At 52.9% G+C, this 13,734-nt stretch overlaps 21 non-coding genes across 21 annotated transcripts; all 21 read right to left on the bottom strand.

Moving 5' to 3' along the window:
- Positions 1-309: 309 nt before the first annotated feature.
- LOC135590404 (5S ribosomal RNA) lies at positions 310-428 on the bottom strand. Its single transcript, XR_010477812.1, has one exon. It is a non-coding gene; the product is annotated as a 5S ribosomal RNA (ribosomal RNA).
- A 544-nt stretch (positions 429-972) lies between these two features.
- On the bottom strand, positions 973-1,091 carry LOC135590002 (5S ribosomal RNA). The gene has a single exon (XR_010477408.1). It is a non-coding gene; the product is annotated as a 5S ribosomal RNA (ribosomal RNA).
- Positions 1,092-1,635: 544 nt separating this feature from the next.
- Positions 1,636-1,754, bottom strand: LOC135590000 (5S ribosomal RNA). Its single transcript, XR_010477406.1, has one exon. It is a non-coding gene; the product is annotated as a 5S ribosomal RNA (ribosomal RNA).
- Positions 1,755-2,298: 544 nt separating this feature from the next.
- LOC135589382 (5S ribosomal RNA) lies at positions 2,299-2,417 on the bottom strand. The gene has a single exon (XR_010476790.1). It is a non-coding gene; the product is annotated as a 5S ribosomal RNA (ribosomal RNA).
- A 544-nt stretch (positions 2,418-2,961) lies between these two features.
- Positions 2,962-3,080, bottom strand: LOC135590266 (5S ribosomal RNA). Its single transcript, XR_010477672.1, has one exon. It is a non-coding gene; the product is annotated as a 5S ribosomal RNA (ribosomal RNA).
- A 544-nt stretch (positions 3,081-3,624) lies between these two features.
- LOC135589930 (5S ribosomal RNA) lies at positions 3,625-3,743 on the bottom strand. Its single transcript, XR_010477337.1, has one exon. It is a non-coding gene; the product is annotated as a 5S ribosomal RNA (ribosomal RNA).
- Positions 3,744-4,287: 544 nt separating this feature from the next.
- Positions 4,288-4,406, bottom strand: LOC135592096 (5S ribosomal RNA). Its single transcript, XR_010478861.1, has one exon. It is a non-coding gene; the product is annotated as a 5S ribosomal RNA (ribosomal RNA).
- Positions 4,407-4,950: 544 nt separating this feature from the next.
- On the bottom strand, positions 4,951-5,069 carry LOC135589380 (5S ribosomal RNA). The gene has a single exon (XR_010476789.1). It is a non-coding gene; the product is annotated as a 5S ribosomal RNA (ribosomal RNA).
- A 544-nt stretch (positions 5,070-5,613) lies between these two features.
- On the bottom strand, positions 5,614-5,732 carry LOC135589874 (5S ribosomal RNA). Its single transcript, XR_010477281.1, has one exon. It is a non-coding gene; the product is annotated as a 5S ribosomal RNA (ribosomal RNA).
- Positions 5,733-6,275: 543 nt separating this feature from the next.
- On the bottom strand, positions 6,276-6,394 carry LOC135590181 (5S ribosomal RNA). Its single transcript, XR_010477588.1, has one exon. It is a non-coding gene; the product is annotated as a 5S ribosomal RNA (ribosomal RNA).
- A 508-nt stretch (positions 6,395-6,902) lies between these two features.
- LOC135592067 (5S ribosomal RNA) lies at positions 6,903-7,021 on the bottom strand. Its single transcript, XR_010478833.1, has one exon. It is a non-coding gene; the product is annotated as a 5S ribosomal RNA (ribosomal RNA).
- Positions 7,022-7,565: 544 nt separating this feature from the next.
- On the bottom strand, positions 7,566-7,684 carry LOC135589379 (5S ribosomal RNA). The gene has a single exon (XR_010476788.1). It is a non-coding gene; the product is annotated as a 5S ribosomal RNA (ribosomal RNA).
- Positions 7,685-8,228: 544 nt separating this feature from the next.
- On the bottom strand, positions 8,229-8,347 carry LOC135589999 (5S ribosomal RNA). Its single transcript, XR_010477405.1, has one exon. It is a non-coding gene; the product is annotated as a 5S ribosomal RNA (ribosomal RNA).
- Positions 8,348-8,891: 544 nt separating this feature from the next.
- On the bottom strand, positions 8,892-9,010 carry LOC135590265 (5S ribosomal RNA). The gene has a single exon (XR_010477671.1). It is a non-coding gene; the product is annotated as a 5S ribosomal RNA (ribosomal RNA).
- A 544-nt stretch (positions 9,011-9,554) lies between these two features.
- Positions 9,555-9,673, bottom strand: LOC135589929 (5S ribosomal RNA). The gene has a single exon (XR_010477336.1). It is a non-coding gene; the product is annotated as a 5S ribosomal RNA (ribosomal RNA).
- Positions 9,674-10,217: 544 nt separating this feature from the next.
- LOC135592095 (5S ribosomal RNA) lies at positions 10,218-10,336 on the bottom strand. Its single transcript, XR_010478860.1, has one exon. It is a non-coding gene; the product is annotated as a 5S ribosomal RNA (ribosomal RNA).
- A 544-nt stretch (positions 10,337-10,880) lies between these two features.
- On the bottom strand, positions 10,881-10,999 carry LOC135589378 (5S ribosomal RNA). The gene has a single exon (XR_010476787.1). It is a non-coding gene; the product is annotated as a 5S ribosomal RNA (ribosomal RNA).
- Positions 11,000-11,543: 544 nt separating this feature from the next.
- Positions 11,544-11,662, bottom strand: LOC135589873 (5S ribosomal RNA). Its single transcript, XR_010477280.1, has one exon. It is a non-coding gene; the product is annotated as a 5S ribosomal RNA (ribosomal RNA).
- A 543-nt stretch (positions 11,663-12,205) lies between these two features.
- LOC135590180 (5S ribosomal RNA) lies at positions 12,206-12,324 on the bottom strand. The gene has a single exon (XR_010477587.1). It is a non-coding gene; the product is annotated as a 5S ribosomal RNA (ribosomal RNA).
- A 508-nt stretch (positions 12,325-12,832) lies between these two features.
- LOC135589740 (5S ribosomal RNA) lies at positions 12,833-12,951 on the bottom strand. The gene has a single exon (XR_010477147.1). It is a non-coding gene; the product is annotated as a 5S ribosomal RNA (ribosomal RNA).
- A 544-nt stretch (positions 12,952-13,495) lies between these two features.
- Positions 13,496-13,614, bottom strand: LOC135589376 (5S ribosomal RNA). The gene has a single exon (XR_010476785.1). It is a non-coding gene; the product is annotated as a 5S ribosomal RNA (ribosomal RNA).
- Between the last annotated feature and the right edge of the window lie 120 nt (positions 13,615-13,734).

Genomic DNA, 13,734 nt, shown 5'->3' with positions numbered 1-13,734 from the left:
ACGTCGCGGACGGCGCATCGACGACAAATTCCGAGGCCGAAAACCATCGCCTCGGAGGTCGACGGGAGAGGTTTTGGCCGCTCGGGGCGCAAAAAGGAGTGCAACACGAGGACTTCCCAGGGGGTCACCCATCCAAGAACCATGTCTGGTCATTGTATGTTTTATGAAGAAATTTTTAGATGATGATTTCATTATTCTCCTGCTATATATATGTTAATGACATATTTATTGTTGGCCATAATGCTGGAAAAATTGAAAAGCTTAAAAGAGAGTTTTAAGTAAGTCTTTTGGCCGCTCGGGGCGCAAAAAGGAGTGCAACACGAGGACTTCCCAGGGGGTCACCCATCCTAGTACTACTCTAGCCCAAGCACGCTTAACTTCGGAGTTCTGATGGAGTCCGGTGCTTTAGTGCTGGTATGATCACAATCGTTTTGTTTGCGTCGTCCCTCGCCTTTGTGCACGTCGCGGACGGCGCATCGACGACCGGAGCCCCGAAACCTCTCGAACGATCTCGGAATCGCCATTGTCGGATCCCTCCGATGCCCACGAGGCCGACCGCGTACCGGACACGGCAAGCGCGCGCCGAAACCATCGGGACTTTCTCGAACGAACTCGGAATCGCTATTGCGGCCCCATTCCGGAAAGCTCTCTCCGAGCCCCACGAGACTGACTGCGTAGCGGTCACGGCAAATTCTGAGGCCCAAAACCATCGCCTCGGAGGTCGACGGGAGAGGTTTTGGCCGCTCGGGGCGCAAAAAGGAGTGCAACACGAGGACTTCCCAGGGGGTCACCCATCCTAGAACCATGTCTGGTCATTGTATGTTTTATGAAGAAATTTTTAGATGATGATTTCATTATTCTCCTGCTATATATATGTTAATGACATATTTATTGTTGGCCATAATGCTGGAAAAATTGAAAAGCTTAAAAGAGAGTTTTAAGTAAGTCTTTTGGCCGCTCGGGGCGCAAAAAAGAGTGCAACACGAGGACTTCCAAGGGGGTCACCCATCCTAGTACTACTCTCGCCTAAGAACGCTTAACTTCGGAGTTCTGATGGGATCCGGTGCTTTAGTGCTGGTATGATCGCACTCGTTTTGTGTGCGTCGTCCCTCGCCTTTGTGCACGTCGCGGACGGCGCATCGACGACCGGAGCCCCGAAACCTCTCGAACGATCTCGTAATCGCCATTGTCGGATCCCTCCGATGCCCACGAGGCCGACCGCGTACCGGACACGGCAAGCGCGCGCCGAAACCATCGGGACTTTCTCGAACGAACTCGGAATCGCTATTGCGGCCCCATTCCGGAAAGCTCTCTCCGAGCCCCACGAGACTGACTGCGTAGCGGTCACTGCAAATTCCGAGGCCCAAAACCATCGCCTCAGAGGTCGACGGGAGAGGTTTTGGCCGCTCGGGGCGCAAAAAGGAGTGCAACACGAGGACTTCCCAGGGGGTCACCCATCCTAGAACCATGTCTGGTCATTGTATGTTTTATGAAGAAATTTTTAGATGATGATTTCATTATTCTCCTGCTATATATATGTTAATGACATATTTATTGTTGGCCATAATGCTGGAAAAATTGAAAAGCTTAAAAGAGAGTTTTAAGTAAGTCTTTTGGCCGCTCGGGGCGCAAAAAAGAGTGCAACACGAGGACTTCCAAGGGGGTCACCCATCCTAGTACTACTCTCGCCTAAGAACGCTTAACTTCGGAGTTCTGATGGGATCCGGTGCTTTAGTGCTGGTATGATCGCACTCATTTTGTGTGAGTCGTCCCTCGCCTTTGTGCACGTCGCGGACGGCGCATCGACGACCGGAGCCCCGAAACCTCTCGAACGATCTCGGAATCGCCATTGTCGGATCCCTCCGATGCCCACGAGGCCGACCACGTACCGGACACGGCAAGCGCGCGCCGAAACCATCGGGACTTTCTCGAACGAACTCGGAATCGCTATTGCGGCCCCATTCCGGAAAGCTCTCTCCGAGCCCCACGAGACTGACTGCGTAGCGGTCACGGCAAATTCCGAGGCCCAAAACCATCGCCTCGGAGGTCGACGGGAGAGGTTTTGGCCGCTCGGGGCGCAGAAAGGAGTGCAACACGAGGACTTCCCAGGGGGTCACCCATCCTAGAACCATGTCTGGTCATTGTATGTTTTATGAAGAAATTTTTAGATGATGATTTCATTATTCTCCTGCTATATATATGTTAATGACATATTTATTGTTGGCCATAATGCTGGAAAAATTGAAAAGCTTAAAAGAGAGTTTTAAGTAAGTCTTTTGGCCGCTCGGGGCGCAAAAAGGAGTGCAACACGAGGACTTCCAAGGGGGTCACCCATCCTAGTACTACTCTCGCCCAAGCAGGCTTAACTTCGGAGTTCTGATGGGATCCGGTGCTTTAGTGCTGGTATGATCGCACTCGTTTTGTGTGCGTCGTCCCTCGCCTTTGTGCACGTCGCGGACGGCGCATCGACGACCGGAGCCCCGAAACCTCTCGAACGATCTCGGAATCGCCATTGTCGGATCCCTCCGATGCCCACGAGGCCGACCGCGTACCGGACACGGCAAGCGCGCGCCGAAACCATCGGGACTTTCTCGAACGAACTCGGAATCGCTATTGCGGCCCCATTCCGGAAAGCTCTCTCCGAGCCCCACGAGACTGACTGCGTAGCGGTCACGGCAAATTTCGAGGCCCAAAACCATCGCCTCGGAGGTCGACGGGAGAGGTTTTGGCCGCTCGGGGCGCAAAAAGGAGTGCAACACGAGGACTTCCCAGGGGGTCACCCATCCTAGAACCATGTCTGGTCATTGTATGTTTTATGAAGAAATTTTTAGATGATGATTTCATTATTCTCCTGCTATATATATGTTAATGACATATTTATTGTTGGCCATAATGCTGGAAAAATTGAAAAGCTTAAAAGAGAGTTTTAAGTAAGTCTTTTGGCCGCTCGGGGCGCAAAAAGGAGTGCAACACGAGGACTTCCCAGGGGGTCACCCATCCTAGTACTACTCTCGCCCAAGCAAGCTTAACTTTAGAGTTCTGATGGGATCCGGTGCTATAGTGCTGGTATGATCGCACTAGTTTTGTGTGCGTCGTCCCTCGCCTATGTGCAAGTCGCGGACGGCGCATCGACGACCGGAGCCCCGAAACCTCTCGAACGATCTCGGAATCGCCATTGTCGGATCCCTCCGATGCCCACGAGGCCGACCACGTACCGGACACGGCAAGCGCGCGCCGAAACCATCGGGACTTTCTCGAACGAACTCGGAATCGCTATTGCGGCCCCATTCCGGAAAGCTCTCTCCGAGCCCCACGAGACTGACTGCGTAGCGGTCACGGCAAATTCCGAGGCCCAAAACCATCGCCTCGGAGGTCGACGGGAGAGGTTTTGGCCGCTCGGGGCGCAAAAAGGAGTGCAACACGAGGACTTCCCAGGGGGTCACCCATCCTAGAACCATGTCTGGTCATTGTATGTTTTATGAAGAAATTTTTAGATGATGATTTCATTATTCTCCTGCTATATATATGTTAATGACATATTTATTGTTGGCCATAATGCTGGAAAAATTGAAAAGCTTAAAAGAGAGTTTTAAGTAAGTCTTTTGGCCGCTCGGGGCGCAAAAAGGAGTGCAACACGAGGACTTCCCAGGGGGTCACCCATCCTATTACTACTCTCGCCCAAGCACGCTTAACTTCGGAGTTCTGATGGGATCCGGTGCTTTAGTGCTGGTATGATCGCAATGGTTTTGTGTGCGTCGTCCCTCGCCTTTGTGCACGTCGCGGACGGCGCATCGACGACCGGAGCCCCGAAACCTCTCGAACGATCTCGGAATCGCCATTGTCGGATCCCTCCGATGCCCACGAGGCCGACCGCGTACCGGACACGGCAAGCGCGCGCCGAAACCATCGGGACTTTCTCGAACGAACTCGGAATCGCTATTGCGGCCCCATTCCGGAAAGCTCTCTCCGAGCCCCACGAGACTGACTGCGTAGCGGTCACGGCAAATTCCGAGGCCCAAAACCATCGCCTCGGAGGTCGACGGGAGAGGTTTTGGCCGCTCGGGGCGCAAAAAGGAGTGCAACACGAGGACTTCCCAGGGGGTCACCCATCCTAGAACCATGTCTGGTCATTGTATGTTTTATGAAGAAATTTTTAGATGATGATTTCATTATTCTCCTGCTATATATATGTTAATGACATATTTATTGTTAGCCATAATGCTGGAAAAATTGAAAAGCTTAAAAGAGAGTTTTAAGTAAGTCTTTTGGCCGCTCGGGGCGCAAAAAGGAGTGCAACACGAGGACTTCCCAGGGGGTCAACCATCCTAGTACTACTCTCGCCCAAGCACGCTTAACTTCGGAGTTCTGATGGGATCCGGTGCTTTAGTGCTGGTATGATCGCGCTCGTTTTGTGTGCGTCGTCCCTCGCCTTTGTGCACGTCGCGGACGGCGCATCGACGACCGGAGCCCCGAAACCTCTCGAACGATCTCGGAACCGCCATTGTCGGATCCCTCCGATGCCCACGAGGCCGACCGCGTACCGGAAACGGCAAGCGCGCGCCGAAACCATCGGGACTTTCTCGAACGAACTCGGAATCGCTATTGCGGCCCCATTCCGGAAAGCTCTCTCCGAGCCCCACGAGACTGACTGCGTAGCGGTCACGGCAAATTCCGAGGCCCAAAACCATCGCCTCGGAGGTCGACGGGAGAGGTTTTGGCCGCTCGGGGCGCAAAAAGGAGTGCAACACGAGGACTTCCCAGGGGGTCACCCATCCTAGAACCATGTCTGGTCATTGTATGTTTTATGAAGAAATTTTTAGATGATGATTTCATTATTCTCCTGCTATATATATGTTAATGACATATTTATTGTTGGCCATAATGCTGGAAAAATTGAAAAGCTTAAAAGAGAGTTTTAAGTAAGTCTTTTGGCCGCTCGGGGCGCAAAAAGGAGTGCAACACGAGGACTTCCAAGGGGGTCACCCATCCTAGTACTACTCTCGCCCAAGCAGGCTTAACTTCGGAGTTCTGATGGGATCCGGTGCTTTAGTGCTGGTATGATCGCACTCGTTTTGTGTGCGTCGTCCCTCGCCTTTGTGCACGTCGCGGACGGCGCATCGACGACCGGAGCCCCGAAACCTCTCGAACGATCTCGGAATCGCCATTGTCGGATTCCTCCGATGCCCACGAGGCCGACCGCGTACCGGACACGGCAAGCGCGCGCCGAAACCATCGGGACTTTCTCGAACGAACTCGGAATCGCTATTGCGGCCCCATTCCGGAAAGCTCTCTCCGAGCCCCACGAGACTGACTGCGTAGCGGTCACGGCAAATTCCGAGGCCCAAAACCATCGCCTCGGAGGTCGACGGGAGAGGTTTTGGCCGCTCGGGGCGCAAAAAGGAGTGCAACACGAGGACTTCCCAGGGGGTCACCCATCCTAGAACCATGTCTGGTCATTGTATGTTTTATGAAGAAATTTTTAGATGATGATTTCATTATTCTCCTGCTATATATATGTTAATGACATATTTATTGTTGGCCATAATGCTGGAAAAATTGAAAAGCTTAAAAGAGAGTTTTAAGTAAGTCTTTTGGCCGCTCGGGGCGCAAAAAGGAGTGCAACACGAGGACTTCCCAGGGGGTCACCCATCCTAGTACTACTCTCGCCCAAGCAAGCTTAACTTCAGAGTTCTGATGGGATCCGGTGCTATAGTGCTGGTATGATCGCACTAGTTTTGTTTGTGTCGTCCCTCGCCTATGTGCACGTCGCGGACGGCGCATCGACGACCGGAGCCCCGAAACCTCTCGAACGATCTCGGAATCGCCATTGTCGGATCCCTCCGATGCCCACGAGGCCGACCGCGTACCGGACACGGCAAGCGCGCGCCGAAACCATCGGGACTTTCTCGAACGAACTCGGAATCGCTATTGCGGCCCCATTCCGGAAAGCTCTCTCCGAGCCCTCGAGACTGACTGCGTAGCGGTCACGGCAAATTCCGAGGCCCAAAACCATCGCCTCGGAGGTCGACGGGAGAGGTTTTGGCCGCTCGTGGCGCAAAAAGGAGTGCAACACGAGGACTTCCCAGGGGGTCACCCATCCTAGAACCATGTCTGGTCATTGTATGTTTTATGAAGAAATTTTTAGATGATGATTTCATTATTCTCCTGCTATATATATGTTAATGACATATTTATTGTTGGCCATAATGCTGGAAAAATTGAAAAGCTTAAAAGAGAGTTTTAAGTAAGTCTTTTGGCCGCTCGGGGCGCAAAAAGGAGTGCAACACGAGGACTTCCCAGGGGGTCACCCATCCTATTACTACTCTCGCCCAAGCACGCTTAACTTCGGAGTTCTGATGGGATCCGGTGCTTTAGTACTGGTATGATCGCAATGGTTTTGTGTGCGTCGTCCCTCGCCTTTGTGCACGTCGCGGACGGCGCATCGACGACCGGAGCCCCGAAACCTCTCGAACGATCTCGGAATCGCCATTGTCGGATCCCTCCGATGCCCACGAGGCCGACCGCGTACCGGACACGGCAAGCGCGCGCCGAAACCATCGGGACTTTCTCGAACGAACTCGGAAAGCCCCACGAGACTGACTGCGTAGCGGTCATGGCAAATTCCGAGGCCCAAAACCATCGCCTCGGAGGTCGACGGGAGAGGTTTTGGCCGCTCGGGGCGCAAAAAGGAGTGCAACACGAGGACTTCCCAGGGGGTCACCCATCCTAGAACCATGTCTGGTCATTGTATGTTTTATGAAGAAATTTTTAGATAATGATTTCATTATTCTCCTGCTATATATATGTTAATGACATATTTATTGTTAGCCATAATGCTGGAAAAATTGAAAAGCTTAAAAGAGAGTTTTAAGTAAGTCTTTTGGCCGCTCGGGGCGCAAAAAGGAGTGCAACACGAGGACTTCCCAGGGGGTCACCCATCCTAGTACTACTCTCGCCCAAGCACGCTTAACTTCAGAGTTCTGATGGGATCCGGTGCTTTAGTGCTGGTATGATCGCGCTCGTTTTGTGTGCGTCGTCCCTCGCCTTTGTGCACGTCGCGGACGGCGCATCGACGACCGGAGCCCCGAAACCTCTCGAACGATCTCGGAACCGCCATTGTCGGATCCCTCCGAAGCCCACGAGGCCGACCGCGTACCGGAAACGGCAAGCGCGCGCCGAAACCATCGGGACTTTCTCGAACGAACTCGGAATCGCTATTGCGGCCCCATTCCGGAAAGCTCTCTCCGAGCCCCACGAGACTGACTGCGTAGCGGTCACGGCAAATTCCGAGGCCCAAAACCATCGCCTCGGAGGTCGACGGGAGAGGTTTTGGCCGCTCGGGGCGCAAAAAGGAGTGCAACACGAGGACTTCCCAGGGGGTCACCCATCCTAGAACCATGTCTGGTCATTGTATGTTTTATGAAGAAATTTTTAGATGATGATTTCATTATTCTCCTGCTATATATATGTTAATGACATATTTATTGTTGGCCATAATGCTGGAAAAATTGAAAAGCTTAAAAGAGAGTTTTAAGTAAGTCTTTTGGCCGCTCGGGGCGCAAAAAGGAGTGCAACACGAGGACTTCCAAGGGGGTCACCCATCCTAGTACTACTCTCGCCCAAGCAGGCTTAACTTCGGAGTTCTGATGGGATCCGGTGCTTTAGTGCTGGTATGATCGCACTCGTTTTGTGTGCGTCGTCCCTCGCCTTTGTGCACGTCGCGGACGGCGCATCGACGACCGGAGCCCCGAAACCTCTCGAACGATCTCGGAATCGCCATTGTCGGATCCCTCCGATGCCCACGAGGCCGACCGCGTACCGGACACGGCAAGCGCGCGCCGAAACCATCGGGACTTTCTCGAACGAACTCGGAATCGCTATTGCGGCCCCATTCCGGAAAGCTCTCTCCGAGCCCCACGAGACTGACTGCGTAGCGGTCACGGCAAATTCCGAGGCCCAAAACCATCGCCTCGGAGGTCGACGGGAGAGGTTTTGGCCGCTCGGGGCGCAAAAAGGAGTGCAACACGAGGACTTCCCAGGGGGTCACCCATCCTAGAACCATGTCTGGTCATTGTATGTTTTATGAAGAAATTTTTAGATGATGATTTCATTATTCTCCTGCTATATATATGTTAATGACATATTTATTGTTGGCCATAATGCTGGAAAAATTGAAAAGCTTAAAAGAGAGTTTTAAGTAAGTCTTTTGGCCGCTCGGGGCGCAAAAAAGAGTGCAACACGAGGACTTCCAAGGGGGTCACCCATCCTAGTACTACTCTCGCCTAAGAACGCTTAACTTCGGAGTTCTGATGGGATCCGGTGCTTTAGTGCTGGTATGATCGCACTCATTTTGTGTGAGTCGTCCCTCGCCTTTGTGCACGTCGCGGACGGCGCATCGACGACCGGAGCCCCGAAACCTCTCGAACGATCTCGGAATCGCCATTGTCGGATCCCTCCGATGCCCACGAGGCCGACCGCGTACCGGACACGGCAAGCGCGCGCCGAAACCATCGGGACTTTCTCGAACGAACTCGGAATCGCTATTGCGGCCCCATTCCGGAAAGCTCTCTCCGAGCCCCACGAGACTGACTGCGTAGCGGTCACGGCAAATTCCGAGGCCCAAAACCATCGCCTCGGAGGTCGACGGGAGAGGTTTTGGCCGCTCGGGGCGCAAAAAGGAGTGCAACACGAGGACTTCCCAGGGGGTCACCCATCCTAGAACCATGTCTGGTCATTGTATGTTTTATGAAGAAATTTTTAGATGATGATTTCATTATTCTCCTGCTATATATATGTTAATGACATATTTATTGTTGGCCATAATGCTGGAAAAATTGAAAAGCTTAAAAGAGAGTTTTAAGTAAGTCTTTTGGCCGCTCGGGGCGCAAAAAGGAGTGCAACACGAGGACTTCCCAGGGGGTCACCCATCCTAGTACTACTCTCGCCCAAGCAAGCTTAACTTTAGAGTTCTGATGGGATCCGGTGCTATAGTGCTGGTATGATCGCACTAGTTTTGTGTGCGTCGTCCCTCGCCTATGTGCAAGTCGCGGACGGCGCATCGACGACCGGAGCCCCGAAACCTCTCGAACGATCTCGGAATCGCCATTGTCGGATCCCTCCGATGCCCACGAGGCCGACCACGTACCGGACACGGCAAGCGCGCGCCGAAACCATCGGGACTTTCTCGAACGAACTCGGAATCGCTATTGCGGCCCCATTCCGGAAAGCTCTCTCCGAGCCCCACGAGACTGACTGCGTAGCGGTCACGGCAAATTCCGAGGCCCAAAACCATCGCCTCGGAGGTCGACGGGAGAGGTTTTGGCCGCTCGGGGCGCAAAAAGGAGTGCAACACGAGGACTTCCCAGGGGGTCACCCATCCTAGAACCATGTCTGGTCATTGTATGTTTTATGAAGAAATTTTTAGATGATGATTTCATTATTCTCCTGCTATATATATGTTAATGACATATTTATTGTTGGCCATAATGCTGGAAAAATTGAAAAGCTTAAAAGAGAGTTTTAAGTAAGTCTTTTGGCCGCTCGGGGCGCAAAAAGGAGTGCAACACGAGGACTTCCCAGGGGGTCACCCATCCTATTACTACTCTCGCCCAAGCACGCTTAACTTCGGAGTTCTGATGGGATCCGGTGCTTTAGTGCTGGTATGATCGCAATGGTTTTGTGTGCGTCGTCCCTCGCCTTTGTGCACGTCGCGGACGGCGCATCGACGACCGGAGCCCCGAAACCTCTCGAACGATCTCGGAATCGCCATTGTCGGATCCCTCCGATGCCCACGAGGCCGACCGCGTACCGGACACGGCAAGCGCGCGCCGAAACCATCGGGACTTTCTCGAACGAACTCGGAATCGCTATTGCGGCCCCATTCCGGAAAGCTCTCTCCGAGCCCCACGAGACTGACTGCGTAGCGGTCACGGCAAATTCCGAGGCCCAAAACCATCGCCTCGGAGGTCGACGGGAGAGGTTTTGGCCGCTCGGGGCGCAAAAAGGAGTGCAACACGAGGACTTCCCAGGGGGTCACCCATCCTAGAACCATGTCTGGTCATTGTATGTTTTATGAAGAAATTTTTAGATGATGATTTCATTATTCTCCTGCTATATATATGTTAATGACATATTTATTGTTAGCCATAATGCTGGAAAAATTGAAAAGCTTAAAAGAGAGTTTTAAGTAAGTCTTTTGGCCGCTCGGGGCGCAAAAAGGAGTGCAACACGAGGACTTCCCAGGGGGTCAACCATCCTAGTACTACTCTCGCCCAAGCACGCTTAACTTCGGAGTTCTGATGGGATCCGGTGCTTTAGTGCTGGTATGATCGCGCTCGTTTTGTGTGCGTCGTCCCTCGCCTTTGTGCACGTCGCGGACGGCGCATCGACGACCGGAGCCCCGAAACCTCTCGAACGATCTCGGAACCGCCATTGTCGGATCCCTCCGATGCCCACGAGGCCGACCGCGTACCGGAAACGGCAAGCGCGCGCCGAAACCATCGGGACTTTCTCGAACGAACTCGGAATCGCTATTGCGGCCCCATTCCGGAAAGCTCTCTCCGAGCCCCACGAGACTGACTGCGTAGCGGTCACGGCAAATTCCGAGGCCCAAAACCATCGCCTCGGAGGTCGACGGGAGAGGTTTTGGCCGCTCGGGGCGCAAAAAGGAGTGCAACACGAGGACTTCCCAGGGGGTCACCCATCCTAGAACCATGTCTGGTCATTGTATGTTTTATGAAGAAATTTTTAGATGATGATTTCATTATTCTCCTGCTATATATATGTTAATGACATATTTATTGTTGGCCATAATGCTGGAAAAATTGAAAAGCTTAAAAGAGAGTTTTAAGTAAGTCTTTTGGCCGCTCGGGGCGCAAAAAGGAGTGCAACACGAGGACTTCCAAGGGGGTCACCCATCCTAGTACTACTCTCGCCCAAGCAGGCTTAACTTCGGAGTTCTGATGGGATCCGGTGCTTTAGTGCTGGTATGATCGCACTCGTTTTGTGTGCGTCGTCCCTCGCCTTTGTGCACGTCGCGGACGGCGCATCGACGACCGGAGCCCCGAAACCTCTCGAACGATCTCGGAATCGCCATTGTCGGATCCCTCCGATGCCCACGAGGCCGACCGCGTACCGGACACGGCAAGCGCGCGCCGAAACCATCGGGACTTTCTCGAACGAACTCGGAATCGCTATTGCGGCCCCATTCCGGAAAGCTCTCTCCGAGCCCCACGAGACTGACTGCGTAGCGGTCACGGCAAATTCCGAGGCCCAAAACCATCGCCTCGGAGGTCGACGGGAGAGGTTTTGGCCGCTCGGGGCGCAAAAAGGAGTGCAACACGAGGACTTCCCAGGGGGTCACCCATCCTAGAACCATGTCTGGTCATTGTATGTTTTATGAAGAAATTTTTAGATGATGATTTCATTATTCTCCTGCTATATATATGTTAATGACATATTTATTGTTGGCCATAATGCTGGAAAAATTGAAAAGCTTAAAAGAGAGTTTTAAGTAAGTCTTTTGGCCGCTCGGGGCGCAAAAAGGAGTGCAACACGAGGACTTCCCAGGGGGTCACCCATCCTAGTACTACTCTCGCCCAAGCAAGCTTAACTTCAGAGTTCTGATGGGATCCGGTGCTATAGTGCTGGTATGATCGCACTAGTTTTGTTTGCGTCGTCCCTCGCCTATGTGCACGTCGCGGACGGCGCATCGACGACCGGAGCCCCGAAACCTCTCGAACGATCTCGGAATCGCCATTGTCGGATCCCTCCGATGCCCACGAGGCCGACCGCGTACCGGACACGGCAAGCGCGCGCCGAAACCATCGGGACTTTCTCGAACGAACTCGGAATCGCTATTGCGGCCCCATTCCGGAAAGCTCTCTCCGAGCCCTCGAGACTGACTGCGTAGCGGTCACGGCAAATTCCGAGGCCCAAAACCATCGCCTCGGAGGTCGACGGGAGAGGTTTTGGCCGCTCGTGGCGCAAAAAGGAGTGCAACACGAGGACTTCCCAGGGGGTCACCCATCCTAGAACCATGTCTGGTCATTGTATGTTTTATGAAGAAATTTTTAGATGATGATTTCATTATTCTCCTGCTATATATATGTTAATGACATATTTATTGTTGGCCATAATGCTGGAAAAATTGAAAAGCTTAAAAGAGAGTTTTAAGTAAGTCTTTTGGCCGCTCGGGGTGCAAAAAGGAGTGCAACACGAGGACTTCCCAGGGGGTCACCCATCCTATTACTACTCTCGCCCAAGCACGCTTAACTTCGGAGTTCTGATGGGATCCGGTGCTTTAGTACTGGTATGATCGCAATGGTTTTGTGTGCGTCGTCCCTCGCCTTTGTGCACGTCGCGGACGGCGCATCGACGACCGGAGCCCCGAAACCTCTCGAACGATCTCGGAATCGCCATTGTCGGATCCCTCCGATGCCCACGAGGCCGACCGCGTACCGGACACGGCAAGCGCGCGCCGAAACCATCGGGACTTTCTCGAACGAACTCGGAAAGCCCCACGAGACTGACTGCGTAGCGGTCATGGCAAATTCCGAGGCCCAAAACCATCGCCTCGGAGGTCGACGGGAGAGGTTTTGGCCGCTCGGGGCGCAAAAAGGAGTGCAACACGAGGACTTCCCAGGGGGTCACCCATCCTAGAACCATGTCTGGTCATTGTATGTTTTATGAAGAAATTTTTAGATAATGATTTCATTATTCTCCTGCTATATATATGTTAATGACATATTTATTGTTAGCCATAATGCTGGAAAAATTGAAAAGCTTAAAAGAGAGTTTTAAGTAAGTCTTTTGGCCGCTCGGGGCGCAAAAAGGAGTGCAACACGAGGACTTCCCAGGGGGTCACCCATCCTAGTACTACTCTCGCCCAAGCACGCTTAACTTCAGAGTTCTGATGGGATCCGGTGCTTTAGTGCTGGTATGATCGCGCTGGTTTTGTGTGCGTCGTCCCTCGCCTTTGTGCACGTCGCGGACGGCGCATCGACGACCGGAGCCCCGAAACCTCTCGAACGATCTCGGAACCGCCATTGTCGGATCCCTCCGAAGCCCACGAGGCCGACCGCGTACCGGAAACGGCAAGCGCGCGCCGAAACCATCGGGACTTTCTCGAACGAACTCGGAATCGCTATTGCGGCCCCATTCCGGAAAGCTCTCTCCGAGCCCCACGAGACTGACTGCGTAGCGGTCACGGCAAATTCCGAGGCCCAAAACCATCGCCTCGGAGGTCGACGGGAGAGGTTTTGGCCGCTCGGGGCGCAAAAAGGAGTGCAACACGAGGACTTCCCAGGGGGTCACCCATCCTAGAACCATGTCTGGTCATTGTATGTTTTATGAAGAAATTTTTAGATGATGATTTCATTATTCTCCTGCTATATATATGTTAATGACATATTTATTGTTGGCCATAATGCTGGAAAAATTGAAAAGCTTAAAAGAGAGTTTTAAGTAAGTCTTTTGGCCGCTCGGGGCGCAAAAAGGAGTGCAACACGAGGACTTCCAAGGGGGTCACCCATCCTAGTACTACTCTCGCCCAAGCAGGCTTAACTTCGGAGTTCTGATGGGATCCGGTGCTTTAGTGCTGGTATGATCGCACTCGTTTTGTGTGCGTCGTCCCTCGCCTTTGTGCACGTCGCGGACGGCGCATCGACGACCGGAGCCCCGAAACCTCTCGAACGATCTCGGAATCGCCATTGTCGGATCCCTCCGATGCCCACG

Source organism: Musa acuminata, chromosome BXJ1-8, assembly GCF_036884655.1.
Source record: "Musa acuminata AAA Group cultivar baxijiao chromosome BXJ1-8, Cavendish_Baxijiao_AAA, whole genome shotgun sequence".
Taxonomy (NCBI): Eukaryota; Viridiplantae; Streptophyta; class Magnoliopsida; order Zingiberales; family Musaceae; genus Musa; species Musa acuminata.
This window is presented reverse-complemented; position numbering and strand designations above follow the sequence as displayed.